Raw genomic sequence first — 6,000 nt, 5'->3', positions numbered from 1 at the left:
AACGAGTTCAAACTCAGAGCGAAACGCAAACTGTAGGGCCTGAACCAATTTAATGCACAACCAACAATCAACTAGTAATGCGAATCATGCAAACGAATTATAAGGTCGTCAAAAACTCACAACCGTCGACTATAGAGACTCATCAAATTGGACTCTCGCGGGTCGCTCAAATCGCTCAATTAAGCACAGGTGATATATTTGTAAGATAGAAAGAATTAATATTGTAGTGACTCTCACCTAACTACGACCTATGAAAACATGCCAAAGAATAAATTATGAAGACGACCTCTATGACCGTACATACGCATTCCAACCAAACAGATGACCATTGACACATGCCGAGGTATAATTATGGAAATGTGAGGTATGGGTAAGAAGAGGCAAAACATTTTATGGTAAAGTGGAGGTACAGGTGATCAAGCTAGTACCAAAACGGAACCACAGGACAACATCCAACTTCTTTCTCATAATCAATCGAAACGGTGCTATAGCAAGCACAAACTCACAATCTCCAAACTATTAAATCAATAAACTCCCCATAAGAAATAAATGAAACATGGGAGCAAAAATCGCCAAAGGCTAAGGATTAAATCATGCGAATTGATTTTTTTCTTTCTTTCACGAATCTCGGTCGATCGACTAAAGGTCGCATGATCGATCGCTTACACAAAGATCTGAACCTCTTTTTTCTTCTTTTTCGAATCTTTTTCATCTTTTTTTTTTTTTTTTTTTTTTTCTTTCCTCCTTTATTTCATTCTCCCAACGATATCTCAAACATGAGCATGTACCACCAAAAATTGAGTAACAATCCCAAGAACACAGACTACTAGCTTGACAAAGGACAGGCTAAATGTAGGATGTAGAAAATAGGACAAAAAGGATATTTTTGGCATAGTGAAGCTTATGGGTAAAATGAGAAAAGGAAACCTCTACCACATGTGTCAACTAACCACAAACCGAATGCATACAAGTATTAAGTAGATCAAATTCATAATTATGCAAATTAAGGAAACATGTCTCATAAGGAGTACTACTCACATCCCTAGATGAACTGGTCATGAATGACACCAGTTATAGGCTCTAAGAACTCAGAATATATGATGTAGCTTGCCAATTATTAAAGTCAAGTCTCGGCTCAAAGAAATAGTTTAACGAAAACTCGTAGATATGCACTAACGATTCTACTAATAACATGTAAGTCAAGCAAGGCTCGGGCAAAACAGATGCAAATGCTAAATCATCATAGAAATACTACCGTTCCGACTCGACCTATATGCTAAAATAAACGTGCATTTTATGGAAATTTTTGAAATTTTTCAATTTTTTTGGACTTTTGTATTTATGAGAAATGAAATAAACAAATGCAAGACAGAAATGTAAACGTGAATGCAAGCAAATGATATGCGACACAAAACCCTTCCCCAAACCAAATCGCACAATGTCCCCATTGTGCAAAATCATGTAATGAAGAAAAATGGAAAACGGGAATTTGCTAGAAAAAGGGAAATAAAAACATAATGACATAAAGGGATAACTTGGGAACTCACAAGACTCTAAGCGCAGAAAAGGAAACCTCCCCAAACCAGCGTGAGCTAGGAGGTTTCAAGAGCAAAGATGCTACCGACAAGAGTGCCTGAAAAATAATCAAAACCACGCATAAGACGGAAGAAAGCAATTTTGGAACGTAAAAATTGTGCATAAATGAGACAAAAGAAGAAATAGACAATTCGACGGAAAATAAAGTGGAGTAGAAAACTCCCTTAAGTCCGCATATCGACCAAACACAAAGCAGGGGAGAGGTCGTGAAAGAATGTATCAGCCCAGACAGAGCAATCGATCGACCTAAAGGGGCGATCGATCGACCATGGTCGTGAACAGAGCTCCTGTAACCCGCAACCCATCGATCGACCATCAAAACCATCGATCGATCGAAAACACCATCTTCTGCAGTGTCTTATTTCTTCGTAATTGCTCAATGATTCGAGCTAAGAAACTCTAAATACCTGCAAAAACACAATAGTACGCACCCAAAATTGCGCAAAACCCAGAACGAAGTCTGAAGCAAATAAAAATCCGAAGCAAACAAAATAAAAGCGAAGTTTTCGCGCACACAAAAACAAAAAAAAAATAATAGTTTGAAAGCAGTAAAAAGAAGTTTATAACGAAAATTGATCAACTAAGAGTTGATCAAAAAGGACCAAGGGATGGCCCACTTCGTCGGCTTCTGGCTACTAGAGGTAGCCTCAATGGTGCTCATATTATCACCGCACCCTTCTCGGCTTTTAATGAGTTGGAGAGCTCAATGAATCAGCTTTGTCATCTCCCCAATCAAGGACTTCCTCGGAATCGTCGGACTCCAAATCTGCCCATTTCACCTTGACGGGCTCATCTTCCACTTCCTCGTCAGTTCCATAACTTAGGCATCCAAGACCTCCTCTCGAAACGATAGGCTCTGTCGCAGCTGGAGCATCCAGCGGCTCTTCCTTCCCCAAACCAGCTCCTGCATTATCTAAAACAACAAAGTCTTCCTCCTTCGTGCTCCCAATCTGGGGCGGAGGGGTTAATACAAAGCAGAGTAATAGGGACAAATCGATTCAGGGAAGCACAAAGTACGATTTCTTTTCGTAAACCGTGTTACAGGTGACAGCCACATGGGATCCTTTTTCTTGGCCTACTGGGCAAAAACAAAGGAGTGCTTTCCCACTTTGAAAGTCAAGGTACCCTTACCGACGCGTCGATGACTCGCACCAAAGCAGCAGTGTGCGAAATGGTCTACCCAAAATGATGGGTATATGGTCATCCTCAGGCATGTCAAGGACAACAAAGTCAACAGGAAGAAAAACTTCCCTATTTGGACGGGTACGTCCTCTAGGACTCCTATGGGCTCGACCGCAGATCGGTCACCATCCGAATGTCATCTCAGTAATCGCAAACCTGGTCAGTTTAAGCTTCCTAGCTAGGCTTAAGGGCATGACACTTATGCTAGCTCCTAAATCACATAAAGCCTTTTCGATAGAAAAGGTACCTATGCTACAAGGGACGGAAAAGCTGCCCGGGTCTTCTAACTTATGGGGCGCAGTGTGAGACAAGTAAGAGCAAGACTCTTTAGTTAACGCAACAGTATGAACATGTTCAAGTGATTTTTTCTTTGACAACAACTGTTTCATAAACTTAGTATATCTTTGGCACTTGGTTAACTAACTCAAGAAAGGGTACCCGAACATTTAAGCTTTGAATGACCTTCTCAAATTCTTCAAGGATACCTGTTCCTTGGTTGGCACGAGTCTCTCCGGGTATGGGGCTGTAAGGAGCACCTTAGCCCTCTCCTCTAATGCGCGCGCGCCGGTGTCCTTGGACTTTGGTTGAAAGTCCGTCACCTTCTCTTTGTTGAAGCTAGACCCTTCCTCAGACCGTCTCAGATGAGACCCATTGACCGTCATTGGATCGAACTTGAGCCGGATCGACCCATCGATACTCGTCTGCCCCTAAAATCTTCGGGACTGTGGTACCCCGAAACAAGTGATCTCGTAGATTATTTGGCATTAAAGGACGAGACTCTTCAATATCAGCAGTGATAGTGGTCGATCGACCACCCCCCTCAGTCGATCGACTGGAATGCACAGTTCCAGAAGCTCCTGGAACCCGTGTTTCAGTCGATCGACTAGGTACTTCAGTCGATCGACTGAAATTCCTGGCAGACGCCTTTTTCTTCGAATTGTTCGTTGAAGCTTTCTCTTTGCTTGTCTCTGCCTCATCTTTCCCAACAGCATCCTCAACCATAGCAGGACCGTCAAGGATGGACCCGCTCCTTAATGTGATGGCATTTAGGGTCTCCTTTTGTTCGGGTTGAGTAGGCAAGTGCCCGGGAGCTCGAGTGTTATTCTTACTAGCCAATTGAGCGATTTGGCTCTCTAATAGCTTCATCCCGGCTTCTCTTGCTTGGGACTCCTTTAGCAGCAGATTCTTGAGCTCAGAAAACTCAGAATTTTGTGATTGTTGCTTCTTGCGGCACATAAGGAGGCTTCTGCACTTGTTGCTTTTGATGAGGCGGAACATACGGCTGCTGCTGTGGCGGAGGTTGAGTTGGGTTTTGGACATTCTGGCTCCTCCAACTCAAGTTCGGATGTGGTGGCTCGTAGTAGGAGTTGTTCTGCCTATAGTGTTGAAAGGCAGCACAGGATTCAAAGGGACTAGGACAATTCTTTGAGACATGGCCCTCAACTCCACATCTTTCACGACGAAGGGACCGTCGACACAAAGATTGACCTGGTATATCCCACCTTTAGATGCTCCTCCTAGCTCATACTTGTCAAATCTTGCAAGAAGAGCCTCAAGTGCAGCAACAGAGGAAGATTCAGCAGCTCTCCTCTGGTTCCCTCTCGAATTCCCATACTCGGCCTTGTGGGTAGCGAGATCATCAATGATTTTCCACCCTTTGGTTGCTCCCAAATTTTCAGCGAATCTCCCATTGGCAGCAGCATCCAAAATGGCCCTCTGATCGTCGTACAACCCATTGTAGAAATGATTGCACAGACTCCACTTCGCAATCCCATGGTGCGGTATGGTCCGCACCAACTTCTTGAATCGGACCCATGCCTCGTGGAAATTCTCATCTGGCCCTTGTTTAAAGCCCGTAATTTGAGCTCTAATGGCGATCGTCCTTGAAGCAGAGAAGTACTTCTTGTAGAACGCCAATGCCAGTGTATTCCAATCAGTGATCTCCAGAACGGTCTTGTCCAAATCCCTATACCACTCCCTTGCGGCATCACGAAGGGAAAAAATGAACATGGTCTCCTTGATTTGATCCTGGGTCACGCCAGCTGGAGGGGGAATGGCGCTGCAGTAGTCAATGAAAGTCTCCATGTGTTTAGCTGCATCTTCATTTGCAGCTCCCCCAAACTGGTTTCTCTCGACCATAGTAATGTAGGCGGGCTTTGGTTCGAATTTCTGGCTTCTCCGGTAATTCGAACCCTTTGTACAAGTCGGCGGTGTTGGCTCAAAAACTAGCTATGCTTGCTTCCTCGGCCATGACCGAGATTTCTGGAGAGGTAACTGTTTCAGCCAAGAGGTGGGTGAAGACTGTTGGTCTTCTTCAAACAGTCGTGCTCGAGATAGCTTGACAGAGTACTCGGCTCTTCCTCTCGTCGACAATATCCTTCGTGCTCGTCTCAACCCGCGCAAAGATTTCTCTATCTCGAGTCAAATGGTAATAATTCTCCACCCCGTGACTGCGCATAAGAAGAAACTACACAAGGAATATAAGAAAAGTTTAAGGAACAGAAGTCCCTTAAACTAAGAAAGACTAAAAATAAAACCAACTAAAATTAGGACTATTGCTTCCCCGGCAACGGCGCCAAAATTTGATACCCGTCGTTGTGAGTACCAAAGATAAAATTTATAAACTCCTATTAAGACTAACCTAGGCTAGTGGTAACAGGGTCGATCCACAAGGAGGCAGTTGTAAATTCTAGTTGTTCTATGATCAGTCTAAGGTAACTATATGGGGATTGGTTGAATTGGTCTATAACTAATAATAATAAGAAGAAAATAAACTAAAGATATGGATTAAACAAATAAAAGAAAGGTACTAGGATGGTCGGGTCATTACAGCTTCGGCGGCAAACAAACTAGGTCGGTCCCATTAAACACAAGTAAGGCAGGAAATAAGAGGTCCTCTCGGTCCACTCCTAACAATTAGCATCTCTCGATCTCGCTAAAGGTCCCTAATGTCACTAATACTGACTTTCATCCCGAAAAATGACTAATGGTCTAAACTATACCTATCTTTCGATCTTAGCACAGTTTAGTCGAATTAATTGACGGTCAAGCAACCTACCCTACCTTTCGGTCTAATGGGTCAGTCACAAAAGAGGTATCTAACTGGTCGCATGCATTCGATTCGTTAAATACAAGTTTAAAAGCAATTAAAACGAGGGTAACCTTACAAGGTCAGTCGATCGACCAACTATGTCAATCGATCGACTGACACGCGGGTTCAGT

Source organism: Silene latifolia, chromosome 3 (genome assembly GCF_048544455.1).
Source record: "Silene latifolia isolate original U9 population chromosome 3, ASM4854445v1, whole genome shotgun sequence".
In the NCBI taxonomy this organism is placed as follows: Eukaryota; Viridiplantae; Streptophyta; class Magnoliopsida; order Caryophyllales; family Caryophyllaceae; genus Silene; species Silene latifolia.
Note: the sequence above shows the minus strand (reverse complement) of the source record.